The 11,088-nt window shown below is 37.3% G+C and overlaps 1 pseudogene; it reads left to right on the forward strand.

The window, feature by feature from the left end:
• Nucleotides 1–2,720: 2,720 nt before the first annotated feature.
• LOC137202890 (casein kinase II subunit beta pseudogene) lies at nucleotides 2,721–10,829 on the forward strand (annotated as a pseudogene).
• The last annotated feature ends 259 nt before the right edge of the window (nucleotides 10,830–11,088 follow it).

The following is an 11,088-nucleotide window of genomic DNA, read 5'->3' on the forward strand; positions in this document are numbered from 1 at the left end:
GCAACACAAGTGTAGTCCTATGTTGTGTTTATATGCTACAGATGAATTTAAGTATGGAAACAAAACTCAGTTGGACTGTTAAATCACCATTACTTGATCATAATAAAATTTTGTTTACTAAGATCCAGAAACTTATTTTTTTGTGTCTCTTACAGAATATAGAAGATTTGACACACTAGAATTAATAAACTCAACTCGTCTTATTTAGTGAAATAAAAAGCATACTTTCAATTGCATTCCTTGTTTCTTCAGAGTAGTTTTCAGGTCCCTTTTGTGACAGCTATCATACTTATAGTTAAGCTGTTAGGGACAAAATAATAAATTCATAGTTGAGGACAACAGACTTTAACTGCAATGGAAATTTCACTGTTCTGCCCAATAGAATGTGTTTATTTTGAGCATATGTAATTGCCTCTTGTATTGTTAAACGTACAATGGCAATATTTTTCTTCTGAAAAAAATAGCCAAAGACAATGAGCAAAACATTTTCTGCAAAATAAAGGCAATATGCAAAAAAAAAAAAAAAAAAAAAAAAAGAAACAACAACAGCAAAAAACTAAATACAGTTCTAAAAAGATCTAGTGAGAGGATTCAGTACTAGAAATTAGTGACAAACATAATCCACTAAAATTTTCAAAATTTACATAGCTCAAATTCTCATCTTTTGCTAACTTACTGTGCATCTAGAAATATTTATTTTGGAAAATATTGAGCAAACTTCTTTTGCCCAGAATGAAAAACTTTGAAGTTTAAGATGGATTACACAAAAGAACACATGCTTTCCTTTCCAAAGGAGAGTGATTTTTTTTTTTTTTTTTTTTTGGCGGTACGCAGGCCTCTCACTGTTGCAGCTTCTCCCGTTGTGGAGCACAGGCTCTGGACACGCAGGCTCAGCGGCCATGGCTCATGGGCCTAGCCACTCCGCGGCATGTGGGATCTTCCTGGACTGTGGCATGAATCCATGTTGCCTGCATCGGCAGGCGGACTCTCAACCACTGTGCCACCAGGGAAGCCCTAAAGGAAAGTGATCTTAAGAGCTTATAATTACTTAGTAAAGGTTTTCTGAAGATCAATGCTTTTTAAATGCCCCTTTTTTGGTAATCTCTAAATTAATTGGAAGCATGTAAAATTGTTCTAAATTAATGATAAAAAATCAACTTCATATTTTTTAACTGGCTCTTTAAGTTTTATATTAACAAATTGTAGTTCATGATATACCTTAAAATATTGTGATAAAGTATCCAGATTAAGTTCATCCAAAGAAGAGGTAATGCATTTCTACATTTGTTTGTGATAATTGGAGCAAAGACTGTATTAAACTAAATAATGATACTTTGACAGTGTAAAGATGCAAATGTACATGAAAGTAATATTTTTCCAATGGTGAGAAGATGTATTTTATACTAGACCTGACTTAAGTCTTTTGCACAGGATATTTCTTTGTCTGGAAATGGCTTTCCCCACATAATCGCCTGGCTTACTCCTTCAATTTCATTCCTCACAGAGGCCACACCTGACCACTCCACATCAACTGCCCCAATGTACTATGAAAACTCTTGGTCTGTTAGATTTTTTTCATAACACGAATTTTTATCTACTATGTTTATTCTTTTATTTTCCAAATATTTTATTGATTGCCCCCCTTGCCCCTGTCAGAATTCAAGTTCCTCAAGTGTAAGAACTCAAGTTTTTCTTGCTAGTTGATCAGTCCCCAAGACCTAGAATCATTTTTGGAAAATAGGAGCCCAGTACATATGTGTCAAAAAAACACTCAATGACCTAGGAGGAATTTCAGGAAAACTTTTGTTGTCATAATCACATAAAAATACATAATGTCTATAAAACAGCAATAACTAATTAGATGGGAAGAACAGGCTGGAATGAGAAAGGAATAATGAGGCAAAAATGGGTTTAGGTGAGATTAAAAAATACTGCTAAGAAAGTAAAAAACAAAATCTAAAAATTACAGCCACACTAGAGACCCTAAGACAACAAGAAACATTAATATGATTATAAATGTCACAGCAATAATCCTTTTTTTGGTTAAATTCCTGTATCAAAAGCAAAAGTATAAAGTCTGAGTTTTAAAGATGCAATAACTACATGTACACAGAGAGAAACAAATTACCCAAATGTTTGATAAAAATGTTAAAAAAAAAATTATATTCAAAAACTATTTAAAAAGTGATGAAGAATGAAAGAAATGTCAATTGACATTTACAAATATACCAGTCTAAATTAGGGATATGATTAGTCTGAAACCATTGAGTGTTAGAAAAAAATGATAAGAAGGTAAAAAAGAAGTTAATAAGAAATCAATGATAGTATGAAAAAGGAAAAAATTTCAACATAACAAGAAGATAATAGAAAAAGGAAATTGAGGTCATTTAACTACTAAACTGTAGACTGTTCTTTCTATGTAACTATGTTCTCACTCTATCCACTTTCTGTCTCCTATTTTTCCAACATACTTTGGACATTTTAAAATAAATTGCAACACACTTGAAAACAGATAAATTATAAGGGTTTACATCACATTTTCTTACCACAATGTTATAAAACTAGTAATTATAACAAAATGTGATAAAATATTTTGAAGTTAAAACACACATTTCTGAAAGTTTGTGTAAATAGGAAAATAAAAGCTGAGTTTTTAGATTTCTTATAAATATCAAAGTAAATTATGTACCTCAAAACTCAAGCACAAGGGAGGAGTCAAGATGGCGGTGTGGGAACACACAGAGTTAGCTTCTCCCCACAACTAGGGTGTCTGTCAGCCACTGGTAGGGGACTCTGACCCCCAAGGAGACAGGAGGAACCTCAGAGTGAACGAGTAGGATGTAGGCAGACTGATGGGGGAGAAGTGGAGCCCAGACAGCATTGGCATCCCTTGTGCTGGGGAGCTTGCTGAGTTCCCAAGCCAATTCCCCCTCCCCTCAAAGCCCCATCCAGGCTGCCTGGGTCCTGGGGACATAGGAGGGAGGCTGGGGAGATCAGGAGTGGCAGAAAGGAGGGGCCATCCACGAGGATCAGGAGAGGAGCAGAGGGTGATTACCCTACTCACTTGGGCACAGGGAGCCTGCTGAGCTCCCAGGCTGGTCCCCTGCCCTCCAAGGCCCCCTTTTCCCCCTACCATATTGGTCCTGGGGACATAGGAGAGAGGCCTGGGAGATCAGAGAGGCAGGCAGGAGGGACCCTCCCAGACCCCAGACCAGAGGAGCAGGAGAGGAGAGGAGGGCATTTGCTCTGCCCCTGCTGGGCTCCCAGGTGAGGTCCCCTACCCTCTGAGACCAGGGGTGGGTGGCACGCCTGGGTTCCTACTGTTCCTTGAGTATAAGCCCCATCCCCCACAGCCCTCAGGACATTTTCCAGCCTTGTGGGTCCTGAGCATCGGCCCCATACACCACCCAAACCTCACCCTTGCTTAGGTCTCGCTCTCCACAGTCAAGGCCTTCCCTCCCTCACCTTTTTTTTTTCCTTTTCTCTCCTCCTCTTCTTTACTATAGGGTACTGATGTACACTCCAGTTGTTGATTCATATATCTTTTTATTTTTACATTCTTTCTAATAAGTCTGTTAGTTTCCTAGTCTAATTTTATTTTTACTTTGTTACTCTTCTTTTTTTCTCTCTTTTTTTTTGCTGCCCCACATGGCTTGTGGGATCTTGATTCATGACCTCGGGGTCGGGCGGAAGCTCTTGCAATGGTAGCTCCGAGTCTGAACCACTGGACTAACAGAGAACCTCAGACTCCAGGGAATATTCTTCAGAGTGAGGTCTCCCAGAGGTCCTCATCTCAGCACAAAGACCATCTCTACTCAATAGTCTACAAACTCTAGTGTTGGAAGCCTCGGGCCAAACAACCAGTAAAACAGGAACACAACCTACTCATTAAAAAAAAAAAAAAATGAGATGGCAAAAAAATATGTCACAGTTGAAGGAGCAAGGTAAAAACCTACAAGACCAAGTAAATGAAAAGGAAATAGGCAATCTACCTGAAAAAGAATTCAGAGTAATGATAGCAAAGATGATTCAGACTCTCAGAAATAGAATGGAAGCACGGATTGAGAAAATACAAGAAGTGTTTAACAAAGACCTAGAAGAACTAAAGAACAAACAGAAATGAACAACACAATAACTGAAATGAAAAATACACTAGAAGCAATCAGTAAAAGAATAGCGGAAGCAGAAGAACGAATAAGTGAGCTGGAAGGCAAAATGGTGGAAATAACTGCTGAGGAGAAAAATAAAGAAAAAAAGAATGAAAAGAATTGAAGACAATCTCAGAGGCCACTGGGACAATACTAAATGCACCAACATTCAAATTATAGGCGTCCCAGAAGAAGAGAAAAACAAATGGTCTGAGAAAATATTTGAAGAGATTATAGTGGAAAACTTCCTTAACATGGGAAAGGAAAGAGTCACCCAAATCCGGGAAGCACAGAGAGTCCCAATACAGGATAAAACCTAGGAAAAATACACCAGTACACATATTCATCAAATTAACAAAAATTAAATGCAAAGAAAAATATTAAAAACAGCAAGAGAAAAACAAAAAAAATAATATACAAAGAAATTCCCGTAAGGGTATCAGCTGATTTTTCAGTGGAAACCCTGCAAGCTAGAAGGGAGTGGCAGGATATACTTAAAGTGATGAAAGATAAAAACCTACAACCAAGATTACTGTACCCAGCAAGGATTTAATTCAGGTTTGATGGAGAAGTCAACAACTTTTCAGACAAACCAAAGCTAAGAGAATTCAGCACCATGAAAACAGTTTACAACAAATGCTAAAGAAACTTCCCTAAGCAGGAAACACAAAGAGAAGAAAAAGACCCACAAAAACAAACCGAAAACAATTAAGAAAATGGTAATAGGAACATACATATCGATAATAACCTTGAAAGTAAATAAACTAAATGCCGCAACCAAAGGACACAGACTGGCTGAATGGATACAAAAAAAGACCCATATATATGCTGTCTACAAGAGACCTAATTCAGTCCTAGGGACACATACAGACTGAAAGTGAAGGGATGGAAATAGATATTCCATGTAAATGGAAATCAAAAGAAAGCTGGAGTAGCAATACTTGTATCAGATAAAATAGACTTTAAAATAAAGACTTTTACAAGAGATAAGGAGGGACATTACATAGTAATCAAAGGATCAGTCCAAAAAGAAGATATAACAATTATAAATGTTTATGCACCCAACATAGGAGCACTTCAATACATAAGGCAAATGCTAACAACCATGAAAGGAAAAATCGACAGTAACAAAAGAATAGTAGGGGACTTTAACACCTCACTTACACCAATGGACAGATTATCCAGACAGAAAATTAATAAGGAAACACAAACTTTAAATGACATAATAGACCACATAGATCTAATTGATATTTATAGAACATTCCACCCAAGAGTGATGGAATACACTTTATTCTCAAGTACTCATGGAACATTCTCCAGGATAGATCACATCTTGGGTCACAAATCAAACCTCGGTAAATTTAAGAAAATTGAAACCTATTAAGCATTTTTTCTGACCACAACACTATGAGATTGGAAATCAATTACAGGAAAAAACCTGTAAAAAACACAAAAAAACATGGAAGTTAAACAGTGCGCTCCTAAATAACCAAGAGATCACTGAAGAAATCAAAGAAGAAATAAAAAATACATAGAAACAAATGACAATGAAAACACAATGACCCAAAACCTACGCATCACAGCAAAAGCAGTTCTAAGAGGGAAGTTTACAGCAATTCAATCTCACCTCAAGAAACAAGAACAATCTCACATAAACAATCTAATGTTACTTTTAAGATAACTAAAGAAAGAAGAGCAAAGAAAACCCAAAGTCAGAGGAAGGAAAGAAATCATAAAGATCAGAGCAGAAATAAATGAAATAGAAATGAAGAAAACAATAGCAAAGATCAATAAAACTAAAAGCTGGTTCTTTGAGAAGATAAACAAAATTGATAAACCCTTAGACAGAATCATCAAGAAAAAGAAGGAGAGGACACAAATCAATAAAATTAGAAATGAAAAAGGAGAAATCACAACAGACACTGCAGAAATACAAAGGATTATAAGAGACTACTACAAACAACCATATGCCAATAAAATGGACAACCATGAAGAAATGGACAAATTCTTTGAAAGGTACAATTTTCCAAGACTGAACCAGGAAGAATTAGAAAATATGAACAGACCTATCACAAGTAATGAAATTGAAACCATAATTAAAAATCTTCCAACAAAAAAATGTCCAGGACAAGATGGCTTCTCACGCGAATTCTATCAAACATTTAGAGAAGAGCACGTTTAGAGAAGAGCAAACACCAATCCTTCTCAAACTCTTCTAAAAAATTGCTGAGGGAGAAACACTCCCAAATTCATTATACAAAGCCACCAGCACCCTGATACCAAAACCAGAAAAAGGTATCACAAAAAATGAAAACTACAGGCCAATATCACTGATGAACAGAGATGTAAAAATCCTGAACAAAACACTAGCAAACAGAATCCAACAGCACATTAAAAGGATCACACACCCTGATCAAGTGGAATTTATCCCAGGGATGCAAGGATTCTTCAATATATGCAAATCAATCAATGTGATACACCACATTAACAATTTAAGGAATAAAAACAATATGATCATCTCAGTAGATGCAGAAAAAACTTCTGACAAAATTCAACACCAATTTATTATAAAAACCCTCAAGAAAGTGGGCATAGAGGGAACCTACCTCAACATAATAAAGTCCATATATGACAAACCCACAGCAAGCATCATACTCAATGGTGAAAAACTGAAAGCATTTCCACTAGGCTCAAGAACAAGAGAAGGATGTCCACTCTCGCCACTCTTATTCAACATAGTTTTGGAAGTCTTAGCCATGGCAATCAGAGAAAAAAAAGAAATAAAAGGAATACAAATTGGAAAAATAAGGATTAAAACCGTCACTATTTGCTGATGACATGATGCTATACATAGAAAATCCTAAAGATACCACCAGGAAACTACTAGAACTAATCAATGAGTTTGATAAAGTTGCAGGATACAAAATTAATGCACAGAAATCTCTGGCATTCCTACACACCACCAACAAAAAATCAGAAACAGAAATTAAGGAAACACTCCCACTTACCATTGCAGCAAAAAGAATAAAATACCTAGGAATAAACCTGCCTAAGGAGGCAAAAGACTTGTACTCAGAAAACTATAAAACACTGATGAAAGAAACCAAAGATGACAAAAAACAGATGGAGAAATATACCATGTTCTTGGATTGGAAGAATCAATATTGTGAAAATGACTATATAGCCTAAAGCAATCTACAGATTCAGTGTAATCCCTATCAAACTACCAATGGCATTCTTCACAGAAATGGAACAAAAAATCTTACAATTCATATGGAAACACAAAAGATCCTGAATAGCCAAAGCAATCTTGAGGAAAAAAAATGGAGTTGGAGGAATTAGCCTCCCTGACTTCAAACTATACCACAAAGCTACAGTAATCAAGACAGCAAGGTACTGGAACAAAAACAAATATAGATCAATGGTACAGGACAGAATGACCAGAGATAAATCCATGCACATATGGACACCTGTTTTATGACAAAGGAGGCAAGAACATACAATGGAGAAAAGACACCCTCTTCAAAAAGTGGTGCTGGGAAAACTGGAGAACTACATGTAAAAGAATGAAATTAGAACACTACCTAACACCATACACAAAAATAAACTCCAAATGGATTAATGACTTAAATGTAAGACCAGACACTATAAAACTTCTGGAGGAAAACATAGGAAAAACACTCTGACATAAACCACAGGAAGAACTTTTTTGACCCACCTCCTAGAGTAACAGAAATAAAAACAAAAATAAACAAATGGGACTTAATTAAACTTAAAAGCTTTTGCACAACAAAGGAAACCATAAACAAGACAAAAAGACAACCCTCTGAATGGGAGAAAATATTTGCAAATAAAACAACAGACAAAGGATTAATCTCCAAAATACACAAATAGCTCATGCAGCTCAATATCAAACAAACAAACAATTCAGTTAAAAAGTGGGCAGAAGGCCTAAATAGACATTTCACCAAGGAAGACATACAGTTGGCCAAAAGGCACATGAAAAGATGCTCAACATCACTAATTATTAGAGAAATGCAAATCAAAACTACAATGAGGTATCACCTCACGCCAGTCAGAATGGCCATTATCAAAAAATCTAGAAACAATAAATGCTGGAAAGGGTGTGGTGAAAAGGGAGCCCTCCTGCACTGTTGGTGGGAATGTAAATTGATCCAACCACTATGGAAAACAGTATGGAGGGTCCTTAAAGAACTAAAAAAAGAACTACCATATGACCTAGCAACCCCACTACTGGGCATATACTCTGAGAGAACCATAATTCAAAAAGAGACATGCACCCCAATGTTCATTGCAGCACTATTTACAATAACCAGGACATGGAACCAACCTAAGTGTCCATCGACAGAGGAATGGATAAAGAAGATGTGGCACATATATACAATGGAATATTACTCAGCCATAAAAAGGAACTAAACTGAGTTATTTGTAGTGAGGTGGGTGGACCTAGAGTCTGTCATACAGAGTGAAGTATGTCACCATATGTTAATGCATATATATGGAATCTAAAAAAAATGGTACTGATGAACCTAGTTGCAGGGCAGGAATAAAGAGGTAGACATAGAAAATGGACTTGATGACATGGGGTGGGAGGGGGAAGCTGGGGCAAAGTGAGAGTAGCATTGATGTATATACACGCCCGAATGTAAAAATAGTTGGCTGGTGGGAAGAAGCAGCATAGCACAGGGAGATCAGCTCGGTGCTTTGAGGTGACCTAGAAGGGTGGGATAGGGAGGATGGGAGGGAGGCTTAAGAGGGAGGGGATATGGGGACATGTGTATGCATACGGCTGATTTGCTTTGTTGTGCAACAGAAACTAACATGGTATTGTGAAGGAATTATACTCCAATAGAGATGTACTAAAAAAAAAGTGGTATCAATAGAAAAAAAAACCTCAAGCATAAGGACAGTTTGAAAAACTGCAGTATTTACAAAAGCTGAAGATACACAGTTCCAGAGATAATCAGCTCCACTCCTATATATATACCTAAACCCAACAGGAGTGCATTCATAAGTTCACTGAAAGGCATGCACTGGAATATTCATTATAGCATTATTTGTAAGCCCAAACTGGGTGCTACCCACATAAATATCCACTCATAGGAGAAGCCGTAAAAATTGTGGAATACTCACACAATGGGAATTGATCGTCTATAATGTGCATAATGCATAATTTATCAATACTAAGTACAAAAAAAGACAGGACGAATCTCTGGTTTTAGAAGTCATGAGAGCAGTTAAGTGGAACAATTTTTACTGAGATGAGAATGTGCTAGGTTATTGGTATTCTGTTTTTGATCTGAGTCTGACTAAGCAGGTATCTTCTGACATGTGAAATCAATCCATTGAGCTGAACTCTTTTGATGTGGTTACTAGTCTTTACCGATACTATGTTCAATAAACACTTAAAAGTACATAGAAATTAAAAATATCATTCCCATTATATTTTTATTTATTAATTCATTAAAATAAGTAGAAACACATTTTAATCATGACATGCTTTGCAAAACAAAAGAAAAAAAGACCCCTAACTTTCAAAGACTTTTATGATCACTCAAGGAAGCAAAATTACAGGGGGCTTCCCTGGTGGCGCAGTGGTTGAGAATCTGCCTGCTAATGCAGGGGACACGGGTTCGAGCCCTGGTCTGGGAAGATCCCACATGCCGTGGAGCAACTGGGCCCGTGAGCCACAGCTACTAAGCCTGCGCGTCTGGAGCTCATGCTCCGCGACAAAAGAGGCTGCAACAGTGAGAGGCCCGCGCACCGCAATGAAGAGTAGCCCCCGCTTGCCACAACTAGAGAAAACCCTCGCACAGAAACGAAGACGCAACACAGCCAACATAAATAAATAAATAAATAAATTTATAAAAAAAAAAAAAAAAGAAAGCAAAATTACAGAGACAAAGAAGCATCAGGAAATCAGTAAGAAAAAATAAATGACAAATTAAAAAAAATGATTTAAACATCAGGAAGTGTTATTTATACTGGTTCTGTGGGCTCCATGACTATGAATTCTTCTGTGAAGTGGATGAAGACTCCATCCAGGGCAAATTTAATCTCAGTCAACTCAATGAGCAGGTGCCTCACTGTAGACAAGCTCTAGACATGATCTTGGACCTGGAGCCTGATGAAGAGCTGGAAGACAACCCCAACCAGAGAACCCTGATTAAGCAGTCAGCCAAGATGCTGTATGGGTTCACCCGGACCACCTATATCCTCACAAACCATGGCACCACCCAGATGTTGGAAAAGTACCAGCAGGGAGAGTTCGGCTACTGCCCCACGTGCACTGTGAGAACAAGCCAATGCTTTCCAATAGCCTTTCTGACACCCCAGGTGAGGCCCTGGTGAAGCTCTACTGCCCCAAGTGCATGGACAATTCCACACCTAAGACACCATCGAGGCAGCACCACACAGAAGGCCCCTACTTGGGTACCAGTTTCCCTCACATTGCTCTTCATGGTGCATGCTGAATGCCGGCCCAAGCAGCCCACTAACCAGTTTATGTCCAAAGTGTACAGTTGCAAGATCCATCCACTGTCCTACCAGGTGCAGTTCCAAGCTGCCAGCAACTTTGAGTCTGTCAAGACCGTTCACTTATTCCCAACCCCACCTGTCACTCTGTCTTTGACAGTTCCAGTCCTCCCCTGCCACCTTTAAGGAAATCTCTATGGTTTATATTTTAAATTAGAAGAGTCATTATTGTGGTGTGAATATGAAATAAAGTAGAAAAAAGGCAAAAATTAGCATTTACTCAAAATTTATATAAAATCTTGCCAGATCTCTTCAGGAAAAATATTTTAGAGCTTGATGACTCCTAATATAAATGTTGTAAAATCATAAGGTATTTTGAAAATAATTCTATGGTAATTTATTTAATTACTAAATAAAATTCATTATTTATATTAAGATACATTAG

This window comes from Pseudorca crassidens, chromosome 11 (genome assembly GCF_039906515.1).
Source record: "Pseudorca crassidens isolate mPseCra1 chromosome 11, mPseCra1.hap1, whole genome shotgun sequence".
Classification (NCBI taxonomy): domain Eukaryota; kingdom Metazoa; phylum Chordata; class Mammalia; order Artiodactyla; family Delphinidae; genus Pseudorca; species Pseudorca crassidens.